This window comes from Oncorhynchus tshawytscha, unplaced genomic scaffold, assembly GCF_018296145.1.
Source record: "Oncorhynchus tshawytscha isolate Ot180627B unplaced genomic scaffold, Otsh_v2.0 Un_contig_1051_pilon_pilon, whole genome shotgun sequence".
Classification (NCBI taxonomy): Eukaryota; Metazoa; Chordata; class Actinopteri; order Salmoniformes; family Salmonidae; genus Oncorhynchus; species Oncorhynchus tshawytscha.
In genome coordinates this window covers 2,225-27,558 of record NW_024607798.1, presented here as the reverse complement: position 1 = coordinate 27,558, position 25,334 = coordinate 2,225, and the positions used below count along the sequence as shown (strand labels likewise).

The window sequence follows — 25,334 nt, the reverse complement described above, 5'->3', positions numbered from 1 at the left end:
GATGATCTAGATTGTAGATAGCTGATCTAGATTGTAGATAGCTGATCTAGATCGTAGATAGATGATCTAGATTGTAGATCGCTGATCTAGATCGTAGATAGCTGATCTAGATCGTAGATAGCTTATCTAGATTGTAGATAGCTGATCTAGATTGTAGATCGCTGATCTAGATCGTAGATAGCTGATCTAGATCGTAGATAGCTTATCTAGATTGTAGATAGCTGATCTAGATTGTAGATAGCTTATCTAGATCGTAGATAGCTGATCTAGATTGTAGATAGCTGATCTAGATTGTAGATAGCTGATCTAGATTGTAGATAGCTGATCTAGATTGTAGATAGCTTATCTAGATCGTAGATAGCTGATCTAGATTGTAGATAGCTGATCTAGATTGTAGATAGCTGATCTAGATCGTAGATAGCTGATCTAGATTGTAGATAGCTTATCTAGATCGTAGATAGCTGATCTAGATCGTAGATAGCTGATCTAGATTGTAGATAGCTGATCTAGATTGTAGATAGCTGATCTAGATTGTAGATGGCTGATCTAGATTGTAGATAGCTGATCTAGATTGTAGATAGCTGATCTAGATTGTAGATAGCTGATCTAGATTGTAGATAGCTGATCTAGATTGTAGATAGCTGATCTAGATTGTAGATAGCTGATCTAGATTGTAGATAGTCTACAGAACCGTTTTGACACGTTTGATCCTGAAGCACCAGATATCAAAGATATTACTCCAACAGACCCTTACAGCCTGTTTCATTTGGATCAGTCCCTTACAGCCTGTTTCATTTGGATCAGTCCCTTACAGCCTGTTTCATTTGGATCAGTCCCTTACAGCCTGTTTCATTTGGGATCAGTCCCTTACAGCCTGTTTCATTGGGATCAGTCCCTTACAGCCTGTTTCATTTGGATCAGTCCCTTACAGCCTGTTTCATTTGGGATCAGTCCCTTACAGCCTGTTTTATTTGGATCAGTCTCTTACAGCCTGTTTCATTGGGATCAGTCCCTTACAGCCTGTTTTATTTGGATCAGTCTCTTACAGCCTGTTTCATTTGGATCAGTCCCTTACAGCCTGTTTTATTTGGATCAGTCTCTTACAGCCTGTTTCATTTGGATCAGTCCCTTACAGCTTGTTTTATTTGGGATCAGTCCCTTACAGCCTGTTTCATTTGGATCAGTCCCTTACAGCCTGTTTTATTTGGGATCAGTCCCTTACAGCCTGTTTCATTTGGATCAGTCCCTTACAGCCTGTTTCATTTGGATCAGTCCCTTACAGCCTGTTTCATTTGGATCAGTCCCTTACAGCCTGTTTCATTTGGGATCAGTCCCTTACAGCCTGTTTCATGTGGATCAGTCCCTTACAGCTTGTTTTATTTGGGATCAGTCCCTTACAGCCTGTTTCATTTGGATCAGTCCCTTACAGCCTGTTTTATTTGGGATCAGTCCCTTACAGCCTGTTTCATTTGGATCAGTCCCTTACAGCCTGTTTCATTTGGATCAGTCCCTTACAGCCTGTTTCATTTGGGATCTGTCCCTTACAGCCTGTTTTATTTGGGATCAGTCCCTTACAGCCTGTTTCATTTGGATCAGTCCCTTACAGCCTGTTTCATTTGGATCAGTCCCTTACAGCCTGTTTTATTTGGATCAGTCTCTTACAGCCTGTTTCATTTGGATCAGTCCCTTACAGCCTGTTTCATTTGGGATCAGTCCCTTACAGCCTGTTTCATTGGGATCAGTCCCTTACAGCCTGTTTTATTTGGATCAGTCTCTTACAGCCTGTTTCATTTGGATCAGTCCCTTACAACTTGTTTTATTTGGGATCAGTCCCTTACAGCCTGTTTAATTTGGATCAGTCCCTTACAGCCTGTTTTATTTGGGATCAGTCCCTTACAGCCTGTTTCATTTGGATCAGTCCCTTACAGCCTGTTTAATTTGGATCAGTCCCTTACAGCCTGTTTCATTTGGATCAGTCCCTTACAGCCTGTTGGGGGCGGCAGGTAGCCTCGTGGTTAGAGCAGGTAGCCTGGTGGTTAGAGGGGGGCGGCAGGTAGCCTAGTGGTTAGAGCAGGTAGCCTAGTGGTTAGAGCAGGTAGCCTAGTGGTTAGAGGGGGCGGCAGGTAGCCTAGTGGTTAGAGCAGGTAGCCTAGTGGTTAGAGCAGGTAGCCTGGTGGTTAAAGCAGGTCGCCTAGTGGTAAGAGTGTTGGGCCAATAACCGATAGGTTGCTGGATCGAATCCCGGAGCTGACGAGGTAAAAATCTGTCGTTCTGCTCCTGAACAAGGCAGTTAACCCACTGTTCCTAGGCTGTCGTTCTGCTCCTGAACAAGGCAGTTAACCCACTGTTCCTAGGCTGTCGTTCTGCTCCTGAACAAGGCAGTTAACCCACTGTTCCTAGGCTGTCGTTCTGCCCCTGAACAAGGCAGTTAACCCACTGTTCCATGGCTGTCGTTCTGCCCCTGAACAAGGCAGTTAACCCACTGTTCCCTGGCTGTCGTTCTGCCCCTGAACAGGCAGTTAACCCACTGTTCCCTGGCTGTCGTTCTGCTCCTGAACAAGGCAGTTAACCCACTGTTCCCTGGCTGTAGTTCTGCTCCTGAACAAGGCAGTTAACCCATTGTTCCCTGGCTGTCGTTCTGCCCCTGAACAAGGCAGTTAACCCACTGTTCCCTGGCTGTCGTTCTGCTCCTGAACAAGGCAGTTAACCCATTGTTCCCTGGCTGTCGTTCTGCCCCTGAACAAGGCAGTTAACCCACTGTTCCCTGGCTGTCGTTCTGCTCCTGAACAAGGCAGTTAATCCACTGTTCCCTGGCTGTCGTTCTGCTCCTGAACAAGGCAGTTAACCCACTGTTCCCTGGCTGTCGTTCTGTCCCTGAACAAGGCAGTTAACCCACTGTTCCCTGGCTGTAGTTCTGCTCCTGAAAAGGCAGTTAACCCACTGTTCCCTGGCTGTCGTTCTGTCCCTGAACAAGGCAGTTAACCCACTGTTCCCTGGCTGTCGTTCTGCTCCTGAACAGGCAGTTAACCCGCTGTTCCTAGGCTGTCGTTCTGCTCCTGAACAGGCAGTTAACCCACTGTTCCTAGGCTGTCGTTCTGCTCCTGAACAAGGCAGTTAACCCACTGTTCCCTGGCTGTCGTTCTGCTCCTGAACAGGCAGTTAACCCACTGTTCCCTGGCTGTCGTTCTGCTCCTGAACAGGCAGTTAACCCACTGTTCCCAGGCTGTCGTTCTGCTCCTGAACAGGCAGTTAACCCACTGTTCCCTGGCTGTCGTTCTGCTCCTGAACAGGCAGTTAACCCACTGTTCCCTGGCTGTCGTTCTGCTCCTGAACAGGCAGTTAATCCACTGTTCCCTGGCTGTCGTTCTGTCCCTGAACAGGCAGTTAACCCACTGTTCCCTGGCTGTCGTTCTGCTCCTGAACAGGCAGTTAACCCACTGTTCCCTGGCTGTCGTTCTGCTCCTGAACAGGCAGTTAATCCACTGTTCCCTGGCTGTAGTTCTGCTCCTGAACAGGCAGTTAACCCACTGTTCCCTGGCTGTCGTTCTGCTCCTGAACAGGCAGTTAATCCACTGTTCCCTGGCTGTCGTTCTGTCCCTGAACAGGCAGTTAACCCACTGTTCCCTGGCTGTCGTTCTGCTCCTGAACAGGCAGTTAATCCACTGTTCCCTGGCTGTCGTTCTGCTCCTGAACAGGCAGTTAACCCACTGTTCCCTGGCTGTCGTTCTGCTCCTGAACAGGCAGTTAACCCACTGTTCCCTGGCTGTCGTTCTGCTCCTGAACAGGCAGTTAATCCACTGTTCCCTGGCTGTAGTTCTGCTCCTGAACAGGCAGTTAACCCACTGTTCCCTGGCTGTCGTTCTGCTCCTGAACAGGCAGTTAATCCACTGTTCCCTGGCTGTCGTTCTGTCCCTGAACAGGCAGTTAACCCACTGTTCCCTGGCTGTCGTTCTGCTCCTGAACAGGCAGTTAATCCACTGTTCCCTGGCTGTCGTTCTGCTCCTGAACAGGCAGTTAACCCACTGTTCCCTGGCTGTCGTTCTGCTCCTGAACAGGCAGTTAACCCACTGTTCCCTGGCTGTCGTTCTGCTCCTGAACAGGCAGTTAACCCACTGTTCCCTGGCTGTCGTTCTGCTCCTGAACAGGCAGTTAATCCACTGTTCCCTGGGAGGTCGTCAGTGCAAATAAGAACTTGTTCTTAACAGACTTTCCTAGTTAAATTTTCATTTAATTTCCCCTCCGCTTAAATTCTAATTTATAATCAAAACGTTGTCATTAATTTACATCCTAATATGAAAGGCACGACCCGGTAGGCCGTTTTAATTTCAGAAAAGCAATATAATATGAAAATAAAGCACTTTTTAATATTCAAACAAGGATTTGTTTTCAGAGACAGACAATAAGAACATGGTTTAGGGAATGACAGGTTCACTGGGAGGTGACTAAGGATGGCACCCTATTCCCTATATAGTGCACTACTTTAGACCAGAGCCCTATAGAACCCTATTCCCTATGTAGTGCACTACTTTAGACCAGAACCCTATGGAACCCTATTCCCTATATAGTGCACTACTTTAGACCAGAGCCCTATGGAACCCTATTCCCTATGTAGTGCACTACTTTAGACCAGAGCCCTATGGAACCCTATTCCCTATATAGTTCACTACTTTAGACCAGAGCCCTATGGAACCCTATTCCCTATATAGTTCACTACTTTAGACCAGAGCCCCATGGAACCCTATTCCCTATGTAGTGCACTACTTTAGACCAGAGCCCTATGGAACCCTATTCCCTATATAGTGCACTCCACGGCCCTATAGAACCCTATTCCCTATATAATGGACTAATTTAGACCAGCACCCAATAGAACCCTATTCCCTATATAGTGCACTACTTTCGACCAGCGCCCTATATAGGGAAATAGGGTGCCATTTGGGACACACTTAAGGAGGCAGGTAGAGGGTTTGTTTGGTGGTCAGGCAAGAAGCCTCCTCTTGAAACTGTATAACAACAAAAAACAAATTTTAATCTCACACAAAATCCAGTAGATTTGAAGAAAATTACAGATTTTAATTGACTTCTGCACTGCACTCTGGGGCTTTTCCAATGCAATCAAAAGGGGTATGAAAAAAACATTGTTATATCAATCAATCAATCAATCAATATTGTTATAGACACCAAATGATCCTCATCCCTTTCCAACGATCCTGACATCCTTGTGAACAAAATAAAAATTGAATCTCTCCCATTTTTTAAATTTGTAAGTTTAAGGAGTAATTTCTTAGGGCTTTCACGAAAAAAAATAAAAATAAAATAATCTTGTCTATTTAAAGATTTTGTTATAAAGTTATAAAACATTTCATATTATCTACAATATATACATCACATTGGGTCTTTTAATACGTTTTTAAAACGAGGACGTGTCACAAACGGCACCCTAATTCCTATATAGTGCACCACCATGGGCCCTGGTTAAAAATAATGCACTAAATAGGCAAAAGGGGGGTGCAATTTGGGATCCGGGCCTTTTGTCTTTTTGAGGATGAAAATCTACACTTCACAATTCACATTGTTTATAAACAGTTGCAGTGTAACAGTTTTGTACGTTGGAGTCTTTGCCTCAAAGTCTTTGCAATGTCAACGTCATCAAATGTTTGAGATTTCCGTCCGCTTTCTATCTGCGTCGTCACCGTTCACCTTCAAAGGCATTTCAACCTCTAGTCTTTTCATTTGGCATTTCCTCCATTTCTTCAGTTTCTTGCAGCATATATAAGCAGTCAATGTGACGACGATGCAGAACAGTCCCAGGCAGGTCACTGACAGAGCTATGAGTAGAGGCTGACAGGGGAACAAGTCCTCCCTGCCGGGCCTCTCTGTCAGTTTACCCACGTACCACTGCTTCTCCTCCATCTGGATCTCAGCCTCCTCCCCGGTGAGAAGACTCTGGATGTAGCTCTCGTTAGAAACCGTCTCGTTGACGAAGAGGTTGACCAGGACCGTGGAGTGGAGAGGTTCGGGTTGACCGTGGTCCGAGACTTTAACCAGTAGACTATAGAGACCGCGGTCACTCAGTTCTCTCTTCAACGTGATGTTCCCTGTGTCCGGGTCGATATCAAATGACCCCGGCTCGCCACCCTTCCTCTTGATGATGCTGTAGGCGATAACGGCGTTCATTCCTGTGTCTTTATCCACGGCGTAAACCTCTGTGATGGAGGTCCCTGGTAGGGTGCTAGGTAACACCAGCATGTAGGACTGGTTAGACTGGGGGAACAAGACGACGGGAGGGTTATCGTTTACGTCAAGGAGGAGGACGGTAACCACGGTGAGGCAGGAGAGAGGGGTTCCCCTCCGTCGACTGCCTCGATCCAGAGGTAGTACGTCCCCTGTTGCTCCCGGTCCAGAGGGGTACGGGCCCTTAGAGCGCCGCGCCCCGCGTCGATCACGAAGATGTCGCTGCCGTTGACGATGGAGAGGGCCACCCAGCCGTTCTCACCTGCGTCCGCGTCCGTTACCGAGAGGACACCGATCTCGCCAAAACCCGGGAAATTCTCCGGCACAAAGAATGTGAAGTCTTTATTGATGAAGCGTGGGCTGTTGGGTAAAAAAAATATATTTTTTAATCATATTAATCAATCAAAACAATCAATCAAATCAAATCAATCAATCAAAACAATAAAATCATATCAATCAATCAAAACAATCAATCAATCAAATCAAATAATATCAATCAAATCAAATTATATCAATCAATCAAAACAATCAATCAAATCTAATCTAATCATATCAATCAATCAAAACAATCAATTAAATCAGCAGTTATCACAAAGTGTCTGGCCTTTCTCTTACCTGTTGTCATTGCGGTCCAGCACAGTGATGACCACTGTAGCTATAGACTCTCTCCTGGGGGTCCCTCGGTCCACTGCCCGAACCATGAACCTGCAGAGGATACAGTTTAGAGTTTACAAACTTTTATTATTATTGTCTCGTCACAATATTACAACAACAATAAACAAAACATATTGCAGATATATATATAAAATAAAATAAAAACACTATGAACATCCATAGGCAGTTATAATGCATTGTGTCATCCATATATCCAGTTTCCGCTTTAAATGACATTCAGCTTATTAAGGCTTCGTAAAAGCTTCATAAAGCCTACCTGACTAAGCACTACATAAATGTGTTACAAAACATCTATAACCGTACGTCATGCTTCATAAAGGCTTCATAAAGCCTACCTGACTAAGCTCTACATAAATGTGTTACAAAGCATCTATAACCGTACATCATACTTCGTAAAGGCTTCATAAAGCCTACCAAAGAGCACCATGAATGTGTTACAAAACATCTATAGCCGTACGTCATGCTTCATAAAGGCTTCATAAAGCCTACCTGACTAAGCTCTACATAAATGTGTTACAAAGCATCTATAACCGTACATCATACTTCATAAAGCCTACCAAAGAGCACCATGAATGTGTTACAAAACATCTATAACCGTACGTCATGCTTTATAAAGGGTTCATAATCGTGACATAACATGTTGTGCTGCAGGATGACACAGGATCTAAAGAGGATTTATGTGAGTCACATTACAATTACCTTGATAAAAGCCCCCCAACATCAGGAAATTGAAAGTGGCTTTCAACTGAAACCAAGATACATGTTCCTCAGAACATAAACACGCACACAACAATATAACAAGTCATACTGTGGGGTGTTGGACCCAGTCAGGTCTCTATATAACAAGTCATACTGTGGGGTGTTGGACCCAGTCAGGTCTTTATATAACAAGTCATACTGTGGGGTGTTGGACCCAGTCAGGTGTCTATATAACAAGTCATACTGTGGGGTGTTGGACCCAGTCAGGTCTCTATACAACAATATAACAAGTCATACTGTGGGGTGTTGGACCCAGTCAGGTCTTTATATAACAAGTCATACTGTGGGGTGTTGGACCCAGTCAGGTCTTTATATAACAAGTCATACTGTGGGGTGTTGGACCCAGTCAGGTCTTTATATAACAATATAACAAGTCATACTGTGGGGTGTTGGACCCAGTCAGGTCTCTATATAACAAGTCATACTGTGGGGTGTTGGACCCAGTCAGGTCTTTATATAACAAGTCATACTGTGGGGTGTTGGACCCAGTCAGGTCTTTATATGACAAGTCATACTGTGGGGTGTTGGACCCAGTCAGGTCTTTATATAACAAGTCATACTGTGAGGTGTTGGACCCAGTCAGGTCTCTATATAACAAGTCATACTGTGGGGTTTTGGACCCAGTCAGGTCTCTATATAACAAGTCATACTGTGGGGTGTTGGACCCAGTCAGGTCTCTATATAACAAGTCATACTGTGGGGTGTTGGACCCAGTCAGGTCTTTATATAACAAGTCATACTGTGGGGTGTTGGACCCAGTCAGGTCTTTATATGACAAGTCATACTGTGGGGTGTTGGACCCAGTCAGGTCTTTATATAACAAGTCATACTGTGAGGTGTTGGACCCAGTCAGGTCTCTATATAACAAGTCATACTGTGGGGTTTTGGACCCAGTCAGGTCTCTATATAACAAGTCATACTGTGGGGTGTTGGACCCAGTCAGGTCTCTATATAACAAGTCATACTGTGGGGTGTTGGACCCAGTCAGGTCTTTATATAACAAGTCATACTGTGGGGTGTTGGACCCAGTCAGGTCTTTATATAACAAGTCATACTGTGGGGTGTTGGACCCAGTCAGGTCTTTATATGACAAGTCATACTGTGGGGTGTTGGACCCAGTCAGGTCTTTATATAACAAGTCATACTGTGAGGTGTTGGACCCAGTCAGGTCTCTATATAACAAGTCATACTGTGGGGTTTTGGACCCAGTCAGGTCTCTATATAACAAGTCATACTGTGGGGTGTTGGACCCAGTCAGGTCTCTATATAACAAGTCATACTGTGGGGTGTTGGACCCAGTCAGGTCTCTATATAACAAGTCATACTGTGGGGTGTTGGACCCAGTCAGGTCTCTATACAACAATATAACAAGTCATACTGTGGGGTGTTGGACCCAGTCAGGTCTCTATATAACAAGTCATACTGTGGGGTGTTGGACCCAGTCAGGTCTTTATATAACAAGTCATACTGTGGGGTGTTGGACCCAGTCAGGTCTTTATATAACAAGTCATACTGTGGGGTGTTGGACCCAGTCAGGTCTCTATATAACAATATAACAAGTCATACTGTGGGGTGTTGCACCCAGTCAGGTCTTTATATAACAAGTCATACTGTGGGGTGTTGGACCCAGTCAGGTCTCTATATAACAAGTCATACTGTGGGGTGTTGGACCCAGTCAGGTCTTTATATAACAAGTCATACTGTGGGGTGTTGGACCCAGTCGGGTCTTTATATAACAAGTCATACTGTGGGGTGTTGGACCCAGTCAGGTCTTTATATAACAAGTACTGTGGGGTGTTCGACCCAGTCAGGTCTTTATATAACAAGTACTGTGGGGTGTTCGACCCAGTCAGGTCTTTATATAACAATATAACTACTCTCAAAAATCAAAGTTTCTTAGATTTCTCTCAGACCTCAAAAGTGGTCCCCTGATACGGTTCAAACACATAAAATATTTTTATGTTTTTTTTCTATTAACAAACATAGTCAGGGATAAATCGTACAGAGTAGTGATCCACAACACATTTCTTTACCTGTGGAGTAACTGACTAACAACACACCTGAGCAGTCACTGCCTACAGGTAGGAATACAGCTGGACATGTAAGGCGAGCCCGGCATACCCTCCAGGTTCAGGAATACAGCTGGACATGTAAGGCGAGCCCGGCATACCCTCCAGGTTCAGGAATACAGCTGGACATGTAAGGTGAGCCGGCATACCCTCCAGGTTCAGGAATACAGCTGGACATGTAAGGCGAGCCGGCATACCCTCCAGGTTCAGGAATACAGCTGGACATGTAAGGTGAGCCGGCATACCCTCCAGGTTCAGGAATACAGCTGGACATGTAAGGTGAGCCGGCATACCCTCCAGGTTCAGGTAGACGGCCCTATCAAACCCCCCTCCACCTGCGTTGCTACTATCAAACGTCCGATCACCCAGGAATAAAATGGATGGAACTCCTGCTTTTGATTTGAACTAAGAGACGTGGAACACTCCTCCATCTGCCTGACTGAGACATGACCGGACCAAGCTGTTTCCAGACTAGGCTGACCCCCCTGGATTTTACACTCCTCCATCTGCCTGACTGAGACATGACCGGACCAAGCTGTTTCCGGACTAGGCTGACCCCCCTGTATTTTACACTTCTCCATCTGCCTGACTGAGACATGACCGGACCAAGCTGTTTCCGGACTAGGCTGACCCCCTGTATTTTACACTCCTCCATCTGCCTGACTGAGACATGACCGGACCAAGCTGTTTCCGGACTAGGCTGACCCCCTGTATTTTACACTCCTCCATCTGCCTGACTGAGACATGACCGGACCAAGCTGTTTCCGGACTAGGCTGACCCCCCTGGATTTTACACTCCTCCATCTGCCTGACTGAGACATGACCGGACCAAGCTGTTTCCGGACTAGGCTGACCCCCTGTATTTTACACTCCTCCATCTGCCTGACTGAGACATGACCGGACCAAGCTGTTTCCGGACTAGGCTGACCCCCCTGGATTTTACACTCCTCCATCTGCCTGACTGAGACATGACCGGACCAAGCTGTTTCCGGACTAGGCTGACCCCCCTGGATTTTACACTCCTCCATCTGCCTGACTGAGACATGACCGGACCAAGCTGTTTCCGGACTAGGCTGACCCCCTGGATTTTACACTCCTCCATCTGCCTGACTGAGACATGACCGGACCAAGCTGTTTCCGGACTAGGCTGACCCCCCTGGATTTTACACTCCTCCATCTGCCTGACTGAGACATGACCGGACCAAGCTGTTTCCGGACTAGGCTGACCCCCCTGGATTTTACACTCCTCCATCTGCCTGACTGAGACATGACCGGACCAAGCTGTTTCCGGACTAGGCTGACCCCCCTGGATTTTACACTCCTCCATCTGCCTGACTGAGACATGACCGGACCAAGCTGTTTCCGGACTAGGCTGACCCCCCTGGATTTTACACTCCTCCATCTGCCTGACTGAGACATGACCGGACCAAGCTGTTTCCGGACTAGGCTGACCCCCCTGGATTTTACACTCCTCCATCTGCCTGACTGAGACATGACCGGACCAAGCTGTTTCCGGACTAGGCTGACCCCCTGGATTTTACACTCCTCCATCTGCCTGACTGAGACATGACCGGACCAAGCTGTTTCCGGACTAGGCTGACCCCCTGGATTTTACACTCCTCCATCTGCCTGACTGAGACATGACCGGACCAAGCTGTTTCCGGACTAGGCTGACCCCCCTGGATTTTACACTCCTCCATCTGCCTGACTGAGACATGACCGGACCAAGCTGTTTCCGGACTAGGCTGACCCCCCTGTATTTTACACTCCTCCATCTGCCTGACTGAGACATGACCGGACCAAGCTGTTTCCGGACTAGGCTGACCCCCCTGTATTTTACACTCCTCCATCTGCCTGACTGAGACATGACCGGACCAAGCTGTTTCCGGACTAGGCTGACCCCCTGGATTTTACACTCCTCCATCTGCCTGACTGAGACATGACCGGACCAAGCTGTTTCCGGACTAGGCTGACCCCCTGTATTTTACACTCCTCCATCTGCCTGACTGAGACATGACCGGACCAAGCTGTTTCCGGACTAGGCTGACCCCCCCTGTATTTTACACTCCTCCATCTGCCTGACTGAGACATGACCGGACCAAGCTGTTTCCGGACTAGGCTGAACCCCCCTGGATGTTTCCATCCACCGAGCCCGACAGGTCAGATAAGTTTGCTTCATGATTAATCAGCGCCGGTTTTACAGTACTATACTTTACAGTACTACACTTTACAGTACTATACTTTACAGTACTACACTTTACAGGGCTTTACAGTACTACACTTTACAGTACTATACTTTACAGTACTATACTTTACAGTACTACACCTTACAGTTCTACACTTTACAGTATTATACTTTACAGTACTACACTTTACAGGGCTTTACAGTACTACACTTCACAGTATTTTACAGTACTACACTTTACAGCACTACACTTTACAGTACTACACTTTACAGTACTTTACAGCACTACACTTTACAGGGCTTTACAGTACTACACTTCACAGTACTTTACAGTACTACACTTTACAGCACTACACTTTACAGTACTACACTTTACAGTACTTTACAGCACTACACTTTACAGTACTACACTTTACAGGGCTTTACAGAACTACACTTCACAGTACTTTACAGTACTACACTTTACAGGACTTTACAGCACTACACTTTACAGTACTACACTTTACAGGGCTTTACAGAACTACACTTCACAGTACTTTACAGTACTACACTTTACAGGACTTTACAGTACTACACTTTACAGTACTTTACAGTACTACACTTTACAGTACTTTACAATACTACATCAATCATGCTCCCTGACCTTTGAATTCCTAACTTTTGCACTTCATGGACTTAACAGATTATTGATATTACATTGACGAATTGTGGCGATGCTATTCTAGCTGCTTGTACTAACTCGTGAATATAAACCTGTATATGTTAAATGAATGTAGGTGAAGGTTTGTTGTATGAGGTGAGGCTGAGTTATATCTGTAATAATCATCAACCTTCAGAGATACCATGCTGCCCCGTAAATACATACCACCAGCCTTCAGAGATACCATAAATACATACCACCAACCTTCAGAGATACCATGCTGTACCATAAATACATACCACCAGCCTTCAGAGATACCATAAATACATACCACCAACCTTCAGAGATACCATGCTGTACCATAAATACATACCACCAGCCTTCAGAGATACCATGTTGTACCATAAATACATACCACCGACCTTCAGAGATACCATGCTGTCCTGTAAATACATACCACTGACCTTCAGAGATACCATGCTGTCCTGTAAATACATACCACCAACCTTCAGAGATACCATGCTGTACAATAAATACATACCACCAACCTTCAGAGATACCATAAATACATACCACCAACCTTCAGAGATACCATGCTGTACCATAAATACATACCACCAGCCTTCAGAGATACCATAAATACATACCTCCAGCCTTCAGAGATACCATAAATACATACCACCAGCCTTCAGATATACCATGCTGTACTATAAATACATACCACCAGCCTTCAGAGATACCATGCTGTTCTATAAATACATACCACCAGCCTTCAGAGATACCATGCTGTTCTATAAATACATACCACCAGCCTTCAGAGATACCATGCTGTACCTCAAATACATACCACCAGCCTTCAGAGATACCATAAATACATACCACCAACCTTCAGAGATACCATGCTGTTCTATAAATACATACCACCAGCCTTCAGAGATACCATAAATACATACCACCAGCCTTCAGAGATACCATGTTGTACCATAAATACATACCACCAGCCTTCAGAGATACCATGCTGTCCTGTAAACACATACCACCGACCTTCAGAGATACCATAAATACATACCACCAGCCTTCAGAGATACCATGCTGTACTGTAAATACATACCACCAGCCTTTAGAGATACCATGCTGTACCATAAATACATACCACCAGCCTTCAGAGATACCATGCTGTACTATAAATACATACCACCGACCTTCAGAGATACCATGCTGTACCATAAATACATACCACCAGCCTTCAGAGATACCATAAATACATACCACCAGCCTTCAGAGATACCATGCTGTACTGTAAACACATACCACCAACCTTCAGAGATACCATGCTGTACTGTAAACACATACCACCAGCCTTCAGAAATACCATGCTGTACCATAAATACATACCACCAACCTTCAGAGATACCATGCTGTACCATAAATACATACCACCAACCTTCAGAGATACCATGCTGTACTATAAATACATACCACCGGCCTTCAGAGATACCATGCTGTTCTGTAAATACATACCACCAGCCTTCAGAGATACCATGCTGTACTATAAATACATACCACCAGCCTTCAGAGATACCATGCTGTACCATAAATACATACCACCAACCTTCAGAGATACCATGCTGTACTATAAATACATACCACCAGCCTTCAGAGATACCATGCTGTACCATAAATACATACCACCAGCCTTCAGAAATACCATGCTGTCCTATAAATACATACCATCAGCCTTCAGAGATACCATAAACACATACCACCAGCCTTCAGAGATACCATGCTGTCCTATAAATACATACCATCAGCCTTCAGAGATACCATAAACACATACCACCAGCCTTCAGAGATACCATGCTGTCCTATAAACACATACCACCAGCCTTCAGAGATACCATGCTGTACTGTAAACACATACCACCAGCCTTCAGAAATACCATGCTGTACCATAAATACATACCACCAACCTTCAGAGATACCATGCTGTACTGTAAACACATACCACCAACCTTCAGAGATACCATGCTGTACCATAAACACATACCACCAGCCTTGGTTTTAGGGCAATATAGTATATTTTAAAAGCTGTGGGAAAACCAGAAAAAAACAGGGAAATCTGAAACCTGGAAAAACAAAACCGAGAAAACGGAGTATGGGGGGAAACCCCCCCTCCCGGAATTCAGCAAAAAAATAAATACGGATTTTGACGGGCCCAACCAATGTTTTTGGTGAAGGACTGCACTTTAGAGTGTGTGATTCTGCAGCATTTTGGGGACAGTTGAGATCAGGTCCACTATTGGCTGTGCGCCCAAGAGGGAAAGAGGTTGGGCCTGTCCTACAAAGGGTTTAGAGTAATATAACACACGGCATTTATCCACAGCCATTTGCAGTCACGCGTGAATACATTTTTACTTTTTAAAAATTTACTTTACTAGGCAAGTCAGTTGAGAACAAATTCTTATTTTCAATGATGGTCTAGGAACAGTGGGTTAACTGCCTGTTCAGGGGCAGAAGAACAGATTTTGTACCTTGTCAGCTCAGGGATTTGAACTTGCAACCTTTCGGTTGCTAGTCCAACGCTCTAACCACTAGGCTACCCTACATACGGGTGGGAGCCTAACCCACCATGCTGGTGTTGCAATTCTCTACCAAGATGCATGATGGGTTATCAATGCTTTGTGATGCCTCAATTTAACAAGATTTATAAAGCCTTATATTAAGCATTGCTTATGCCACCCTTGATAAAGAACAGGTTTATGTCATCTTTGACAAAGATATATTTAATTCCACCAACTCTGTTTAAATGTGTTGTTTTTTTGTTTCACTTTTTTGTATACACTTTGAGGTTATTTTCTGTAATGAAAAAGCTAAACAAGTAAATTATTATTATTACTATAAACATATATAGGCAATTTATAATGCATTTTAATCCATACAATATCAGTCATAGTACGTTAGGATACATCATCAATATGCGACAGACCTGTAGGTCTGCTTCTCTTCTCGGTCCAGAGATGTGGACACGGTCAGCACGCCGGTCAGCCTCTCCAGGAGGAAAATGGAGGGAGCGTCTGACCCCAGCGTGTAGATGACCTCTCCTCTGGCCTCACTGTCCTGGTCTGTGGCCTGGAGCTGGGTCAGGAAGCTGTTGGGAGGGTTATTCTCCTCCACAGAGACCTGAGAATAAAATAAGTATGGTGTTATCAAGGACTCAAATAAGTAGGTAAATACATCAATAAGTACATTTTAAAATAAAAAATAATACCTAAATACTAAAATAAATGTGTAAATACTGAAATACATTTGTAAATACTAAAATAATAAGTAAATACTATAATAAATAAGTACATTTTAAAATAAATGTGTAAATACTAAAATAAATGTGTAAACACTAAAATAAATGTGTAAATACTGAAATAATAAGTAAATACTATAATAAATAAGTACATTTTAAAATACATTTGTAAATACTATAATAAATAAGTACATTTTAAAATAAATTTGTAAATACTATAATAAATAAGTACATTTTAAAATAAATTTGTAAATACTATAATAAATAAGTACATTTTAAAATAAATTTGTAAATACTATAATAAATAAGTAAATACTAAAATAAATGTGTAAATACTGAAATACATTTGTAAATACTGAAATAAATGTGTAAATACTATAATAAATAAGTAAATTCTTAAATTAAATAGGTAAATACTGAAATAAATTTGTAAATACTGAAATAAATTTGTAAATACTATAATAAATAAGTAAATTCTAAAATAAATAGGTAAATACTGAAATAAATACGTGAGTAGACCTTTTTGATTTTATTAGTCAACAACAATTATTAAAAAAAAAAATCCTCCTCTATATTTTGTATTACTGTACTGAAATGGCTTAAGAAAATCAATGTACTATCAATAACATGCTCAATGTTCATGTCCAAACCCTAACCGTAACCCTAACAACCGTTTAAACATTCCTGTGTTCATACAAATACATCCACTCACCTCATACAGAGACTGTTTGAAGACCGGCGCGTTGTCGTTCTCATCCAGAACCAGGATCTTAACGAAGGTCTTAATGGCGAGACCTCTGGGGTTCCTGAGCACTACGGTCAGCTCGTAGTCCTGCCTCTGCTCGTGGTCCAGCGGCTCCGTCGTCTCTAACAGATACTCGTTCTTCAACAGTTTGTAAGGTGTCAGTCGGAACGGGCCGGATCCTTCAAGTAGACATTCCGTCCCTTGTCCTCTCTGGTCCGTGTTGGACACGGTGAAAACGCGATTGGGGAAAACGGCGGTTCGGACTCCTTCATCGTGACCACGCCGTCTTTCTCCCGCCGCGATGTAGCGAGGCGTAATAACAGGCGGACCGGAAGCTACCCGGATCACGTGCACCGTCACCGTGGCGACGGCAGGGACGCAACCAGGCCCGTTGGCGAGGACAGTGAGTTTGTAGAATTTCCCGGTTGCGGTGTTGATCTGACCGGCCAGTTTGATCACCCCAGTAATCCGGTCCAGATGGAACAGAGCTCTAGCCTCCCGGGGAACGCGGTCGCTGTACGCATAGCTGATCACGGCGTTGGCGCCCTGGTCGGGGTCGAAGGCGTGTAACCTGGACAGGTGCTCTCCTTTAGTCGTATTCCCGTAGAGCGTCACGTTGACCTGTGACTCTGTGAACTGAGGACAGTTATCATTGACATCAGTGATTATAATCCTCAACGTGGCGGTGCCAAGGAGAGGTGGTAACCCACCGTCCTCTGCTATAATATCCGTTACGTATTCCTCCCGTCGTTCCCGGTCCAGCTCGTCGGTCACGATGAGGAAGGGTGTCAGCTCACCCCCCTCGTTCTCCTCTACGTCCAGAGTGAACACCCCAAAGTCGTTGACCAGCCAGTAAGTCTGAACCCCGTGAAACCCCAGATCAGGGTCCGTCGCTGACTGCTCCACCGCGAACCTCGCGTTGACCTGGGTGTTCTCCGGGACGGAAACCCTAATCTCGCCCGTCGGGAAGCGCGGACGATTATCGTTAACATCCTCCACCAAGATTTTGACCTTAACCAGCTGGAAATACTGCTGGGGTAGAACGAACACATCCAGGGAGAGGACGCAGCCCTGGTTGTACTCTGAGGAGTCGGGGCAGAGCGTCTCCCTGTCGATCTCATTCCCAGACGTAAACAGCTGTCCCGTAGTGCTGTTCAGAGTGACATACTGATCACTGGGCATCTTCTGGGGCAGATTGAATAAAACATGGGGATCGAGGGATAAATCCAAGTGTAAGTCGGAGCCCATGGACCCGATGAGTGTCCCCGACGGTAATCCTTCTTTTATCTTATAGACCAGCTCTTTGGCTTGGCTGAAATTAGCAAAACAGCAGAGGGGGCTGGTGTAAAGGAGGAGTATACACAAACCCTGAAATACAGACACAGTACAGAAACATGGGGTTTAACAAATAGACTTCCAGACATGAGAGAATCAGTCTCAGGGGGTGGGGGTGGTGGTGGGGGGGGGGGACAACAAACATGTTGACCGATACAGTTATATTATGGAGTCAATAGCCGAGAATGTAAAGAAAATCACTGATTAAATCAGACTTTCTAAACAGGCACATATATGCTTTTTAAATGTTTTAAAAATACAATTTTTTTTTACTCTTTAACTCTTTAAATAATAACAAGTAGAACTTAGTCTAGGCTTTGAACCACAGACATTAAGATGTATTGAAAATAACATACACGTTACTACTCATCAATCACATGACACACGTCGAAGTGGCCAGTTGATTTAAGCGCAAGCCAAACTCTCATTTGACATCGAACTATGAGGTTTAAAAAAAAATAAAAAAAAGCTTTCTCTCTTCATTTTTTTTTTCATAGAAAGACTACTTTTACAAGACTACAATGAGAAAAACACTTACCCACAGTACTCCTCTCGAGCTAAGTCCGGGTCCTGTTTTGTCGAACATGTTTATTCCACCTGGCTCGACGTGGTTTGACCTACAGACCGGAGCGGAGAGCCCGGAGCTAAACGCATCAGAGGTTTTTGTCGTGTGCTGAGTTGATCACCGTAGCAGCAGCACATAGCCTCTGCAGAGTTCGTTGCTGTCTTGTCGCCTTCTGAACTGAACAGAGTCATTCATCCCAACACTGAGTCGGGAACACGCCCACAATATGCAAATACACCCCCCTTGACGGCAACCAATGAGATTAGACAGCCGCTGGGATGGGCAGGGAGAGGCGGTTCAAGGATCTTGCCCTGTTTTTTTTTGCAGAGAGAGGGATTGTGTGCGTGTGTGTGTGTGTGTGTGTGTGTGTGTGTGTGTGTGTGTGTGTGTGTGTGTGTGTGTGTGTGTGTGTGTGTGTGTGTGTGAGTGTGTGTGTGTGTGTGTGTGTGTGTGTGAGTGTTCAAAACAGAGAGAATAAGTACCCATAGTAAGTAATAGTTGTGGTGTTTGGAGCCTGTTATTTCTGTAAATTATGAATTACTGGAAGCCTCCCTATAGAGCACATGAACCCAACCTTTCTGAAATGTACATGTGCCCTTAATGACATGTATATAGATGATGATGAGTGTAGGATGTTGTACTGCACCAATTACAGCACTTGAGAATCTTGTGTGTTTGAATTCTTGGATATTATATGCTTTAGACAATGCCCTCGTAGCAGTATGTTTCCAACATTAAATGTCCCCTTACAGCAGTATGTTTCCAACATTAAATGTCCCCTCATAGCAGTATGTTTCCAACATTAAATGTCCCCTCATAGCAGTATGTTTCCAACATTAAATGTCCCCTTACAGCAGTATGTTTCCAACATTAAATGTCCCCTTACAGCAGTATGTTTCCAACATTAAATGTCCCCTCATAGCAGTATGTTTCCAACATTAAATGTCCCCTTACAGCAGTATGTTTCCAACATTAAATGTCCCCTTACAGCAGTATGTTTCCAACATTAAATGTCCCCTTACAGCAGTATGTTTCCAACATTAAATGTCCCCTCAAAACAGTATGTTTTCATTAACACCATACTGTAGAACATTAACACCATACTGTAGACCATTAACACCATACTCTAGATCATTAACACCATACTGTAGGACTGTAGATCATTAACACCATACTGTAGGACTTTAGATCATTAACACCATACTGTAGATCATTAACACCATACTGTAGATCATTAACACCATACTGTAGATCATTAACACCATACTGTAGATCATTAACACAATACTGTAGATCATTAACACCATACTGTAGGACTGTAGATCATTAACACTATACTGTAGGACTTTAGATCATTAACACCATACTGTAGATCATTAACACCATACTGTATATCATTAACACCATACTGTAGATAATTAACACCATACTGTAGATCATTAACACAATACTGTAGGACTGTAGGTCATTAACACCATACTGTAGATCATTAACACCATACTGTAGGTCATTAACACCATACTGTAGGACTGTAGATCATTAACACCAGACTGTAGGACTGTAGATCATTAACACCATACTGTAGATCATAAACACCATACTGTAGGACTGTAGATCATTAACACCATACTGTAGGTCATTAACACCATACTGTAGATCATTAACACCATACTGTAGATCATTAACACCATACTGTAGATCATTAACACCATACTTTAGATCATTAACACCATACTGTAGGACTGTAGATCATTAACACCATACTGTAGATCATTAACACCATACTGTAGGTCATTAACACCATACTGTAGGTCATTAACACCATACTGTAGGACTGTAGATCATTAACACCATACTGTAGATCATTAACACCATACTGTAGGTCATTAACACCAAACACCATACTCTAGGACTGTAGGTCATTAACACCATACTGTAGATCATTAACACCATACTGTAGGTCTGTAGATCATTAACACCATACTGTAGGTCATTAACACCATACTGTAGATCATTAACACCATACTGTAGATCCTTAACGCCATAACGTAGATCATTAACACCATACTGTAGGACTGTAGATCATTAACACCATACTGTAGGACTGTAGATCATTAACACAATACTGTAGATCATTAACACCATACTGTTGGACTGTAGATCATTAACACCATACTGTAGATCATTAACACCATACTGTAGGACTGTAGATCATTAACACCATACTGTAGATCATTAACACCATACTGTAGGACTGTAGATCATTAACACCATACTGTAGGACTGTAGATCATTAACACCATACTGTAGATCATAAACACCATACTGTAGGACTGTAGATCATTAACACCACACTGTAGGTCATTAACACCATACTGTAGATCATTAACACCATACTGTAGATCATTAACACCATACTTTAGATCATTAACACCATACTGTAGGACTGTAGATCATTAACACCATACTGTAGATCATTAACACCATACTGTAGGTCATTAACACCATACTGTAGGACTGTAGATCATTAACACCATACTGTAGATCATTAACACCATACTGTAGGTCATTAACACCATACTCTAGGACTGTAGGTCATTAACACCATACTGTAGATCATTAACACCATACTGTAGGTCTGTAGATCATTAACACCATACTGTAGGTCATTAACACCATACTGTAGATCATTAACACCATACTGTAGATCCTTAACACCATAACGTAGATCATTAACACCATACTGTAGGACTGTAGATCATTAACACCATACTGTAGGACTGTAGATCATTAACACAATACTGTAGATCATTAACACCATACTGTTGGACTGTAGATCATTAACACCATACTGTAGATCATTAACACCATACTGTAGGACTGTAGATCATTAACACCATACTGTAGATCATTAACACCATACTGTAGGACTGTAGATCATTAACACCATACTGTAGGACTGTAGATCATTACATTGAAATCTGTCCCAAATGACACCCTATTCCCTACATAGTTAGACCAGATCCCTATGGCACCGTATTCCCTACATAGTGCACTACTTTTGACCAGAGCACATAGGTGCCGAAGTGCACTACATGGGGAGGAGGGTACCATTCGGGATGTAGCTGAGGTCTGGGCCGGAGCAGAGGGTAGATGGGTATAGTATCTTCAGTATAGAGATTAGTCAGTAATCCACCATTAGCAGAAATTAGAGAGGAGAGTAAATACAGTATTATGGTATAAAAGAGTGTCACAAACACTCATAAATAATTAGAGATAGGAGAGAGGGAGAGAGAGAGAGAGAGAGAGAGAGAGAGAGAGAGAGAGAGAGAGAGAGAGAGAGAGAGAGAGAGAAGAGAGAGAGAGAGAGAGAGAGAGATAGGAGAGAGAGAGAGAGAGAGAGAGAGAGAGAGAGAAGAGAGAGAGAGAGAGAGAGATAGAGGGAGAGAAGAGAGAGAGAGAGAGTAGACAGAGAGAGAGAGTAGAGAGAGAGAGAGAGAGAGAGAGAGAGAGAGAGAGAGTGGAGGAGAAGAGAGAGAGAGAGAGAAAGAGAGAGTAGAGTGGAGGAGAAGAAGAGAGAGAGAGAGAGAGTAGAGTGGAGGAGAAGAAGAAGAGAGAGAGACAAAGAGAGAGAGAGTGGAGGAGAAGAAGAAGAAGAGAGAGAGAGACAGAGAGAGAGTAGAGTGGAGGAGAAGAAGAAGAGAGAGAGAGACAAAGAGAGAGTAGAGTGGAGGAGAAGAAGAGAGAGAGACAGAGAGAGAGAGAGAGTGGAGGAGAAGAAGAAGAAGAGAGAGAGACAGAGAGAGAGTAGAGTGGAGGAGAAGAAGAAGAGAGAGAGAGAGACAGAGAGAGAGTAGAGAGAGGAGGAGAAGAAGAAGAGAGAGAGAGAGAGAGACAGAGAGAGTAGAGTGGAGAGTAGAGTGGAGGAGAAGAAGAAGAGAGAGAGAGAGACAGAGAGAGAGTAGAGTGGAGGAGAAGAAGAGAGAGAGAGACAGAGAGAGTAGAGTGGAGAGAGAGGAGAAGAAGAAGAGAGAGAGAGACAGGAGAAGAAGAAGAGAGAGAGAGAGACAGAGAGAGAGTGGAGTGGAGGAGAAGAGTAGAGAGAGAGAGACAGAGAGAGAGACAGAGAGAGAGTAGAGTGGAGGAGAAGAAGAAGAGAGAGAGAGACAGAGAGAGAGTAGAGTGGAGGAGAAGAAGAAGAGAGAGAGACAGAGAGAGAGTAGAGTGGAGGAGAAGAAGAAGAGAGAGAGAGACAAAGAGAGAGTAGAGGAGAAGAAGAGAGAGAGAGACAGAGAGAGAGTGGAGTGGAGGAGAAGAAGAAGAGAGAGAGAGACAAAGAGAGAGTAGAGTGGAGGAGAAGAAGCAGAGAGAGAGAGTGGGTGGGAAGGAGAATACACCTCATATCCTTAAATAGTCCGACTCCAACATAATCTCCGTGATGTGTTTTAACCACAGGGCCAGCTGTTAGCCGGGATTGGAAGCATATTGCCTGTCAGATAGTGAGATTGGACTTCTCAGCACGAGGAGGATTGGGACAGAGTCACACAACTCGAAGCTTACGCTGCCTTGATTGAGCAAAAGAGAGTGGACCACTGAGCTTGTTTATGTGTGTCTGTGTGTGTGTGTGTGTGTGTGTGTGTGTGTGTGTGTTGTATAACAAAAGCCTCACATGTGCATAAAGGCAGGACAAAACAGAATGACGAATGAGAAATCATCCATTTTATTGAAGGATTTGGTTGTTGACTATTTGGACATTCTGTGAGGTGTTCAGTGAATCTGAGAATAGCTGTCTATCTCCAAATTGTTCAATACGCCGATGTGTACAGTATGAAGATCAGCGCAACTAGGGAAAACCGAACGACCCCAAAGAACAGGAAGTCACAGAAGAAATGAATGTGTCCAACGTGTCAGCCCCAGTAAACAGGAAGTCACAGAAGAAATTAATATGTCTAACGTGTCTACCCCAGTAAACAGGAAGTCAGAGAAGAAATGAATGTGTCCAACGTGTCCACCCCAGTAAACAGGAAGTCAGAGAAGAAATGAATATGTCCAACGTGTCCACCCCAGTAAACAGGAAGTCAGAGAAGAAATTAATATGTCCAACGTGTCCACCCCAGTAAACAGGAAGTCAGAGAAGAAATGAATGTGTCCAACGTGTCCACCCCAGTAAACAGGAAGTCACAGAAGAAATGAATGTGTCCAACGTGTCCACCCCAGTAAACAGGAAGTCACAGAAGAAATGAATGTGTCCAACGTGTCCACCCCAGTAAACAGGAAGTCAGAGAAGAAATTAATATGTCCAACGTGTCCACCCCAGTAAACAGGAAGTCACAGAAGAAATGAATGTGTCCAACGTGTCCACCCCAGTAAACAGGAAGTCAGAGAAGAAATGAATGTGTCCAACGTGTCCACCCAGTAAACAGGAAGTCACAGAAGAAATGAATATGTCCAAAGTGTCCACCCCAGTAAACAGGAAGTCAGAGAAGAAATTAATATGTCCAACGTGTCCACCCCAGTAAACAGGAAGTCAGAGAAGAAATGAATATGTCCAACGTGTCCACCCCAGTAAACAGGAAGTCAGAGAAGAAATTAATATGTCCAACGTGTCCACCCCAGTAAACAGGAAGTCACAGAAGAAATGAATGTGTCCAACGTGTCCACCCCAGTAAACAGGAAGTCAGAGAAGAAATGAATGTGTCCAACGTGTCCACCCCAGTAAACAGGAAGTCAGAGAAGAAATGAATGTGTCCAACGTGTCCACCCCAGTAAACAGGAAGTCAGAGAAGAAATGAATGTGTCCAACGTGTCCACCCCAGTAAACAGGAAGTCAGAGAAGAAATGAATATGTCCAACGTCAGAGAAGAAATGAATGTGTCCACCCCCAGTAAACAGGAAGTCAGAGATGTCCACCCCAGTAAACAGGAAGTCAGAGAAGAAATGAATGTGTCCAACTCTGTCCACCCCAGTAAACAGGAAGTAAGAAGAAATGAATATGTCTGTACCCCAGTAAACAGGAAGTCACAGAAGAATATGAATGTCCAACGTTGACTCTGTAAACAGGAAGTCACAGAAGAAATGAATTGTCCAACGTGTCCGTAACACCCAGTAAACAGGAAGTCAGAGAACCCTGAATATAGCCTCCACATTGACTCTGTACCGTAACACCCTGTATATAGCCTCCACATTGACTCTGTACCGTAACACCCTGTATATAGCCTCCACATTGACTCTGTACCGTAACACCCTGCCTATATAGCCTGTACCACATTGACTCTGTACCGTAACACCCTGTATATAGCCTCCACATTGACTCTGTACCGTAACACCCTGTATATAGCCTCCACATTGACTCTGTACCGTAATACCCTGTATATAGCCTCCACATTGACTCTGTACCGTAACACCCTGTATATAGCCTCCACATTGACTCTGTACCGTAACACCCTGTATATAGCCTCCACATTGACTCTGTACCGTAACACCCTGTATATAGCCTCCACATTGACTCTGTACCGTAATACCCTGTATATAGCCTCCACATTGACTCTGTACCGTAATACCCTGTATATAGCCTCCACATTGACTCTGTACCGTAATACCCTGTATATAGCCACCACATTGACTCTGTACCGTAATACCCTGTATATAGCCTCCACATTGACTCTGTACCGTAACACCCTGTATATAGCCTCCACATTGACTCTGTACCGTACCCCCTGTATATAGTCTCCACATTGACTCTGTACCGTAACACCCTGTATATAGCCTCCACATTGACTCTGTACCGTAACACCCTGTATATAGTCTCCACATTGACTCTGTACCGTAACAC

The 25,334-nt window shown here is 43.9% G+C and overlaps 1 pseudogene; it reads right to left on the bottom strand.

Moving 5' to 3' along the window:
* Positions 1-5,045: 5,045 nt before the first annotated feature.
* LOC121842864 lies at positions 5,046-18,723 on the bottom strand (annotated as a pseudogene).
* Between the last annotated feature and the right edge of the window lie 6,611 nt (positions 18,724-25,334).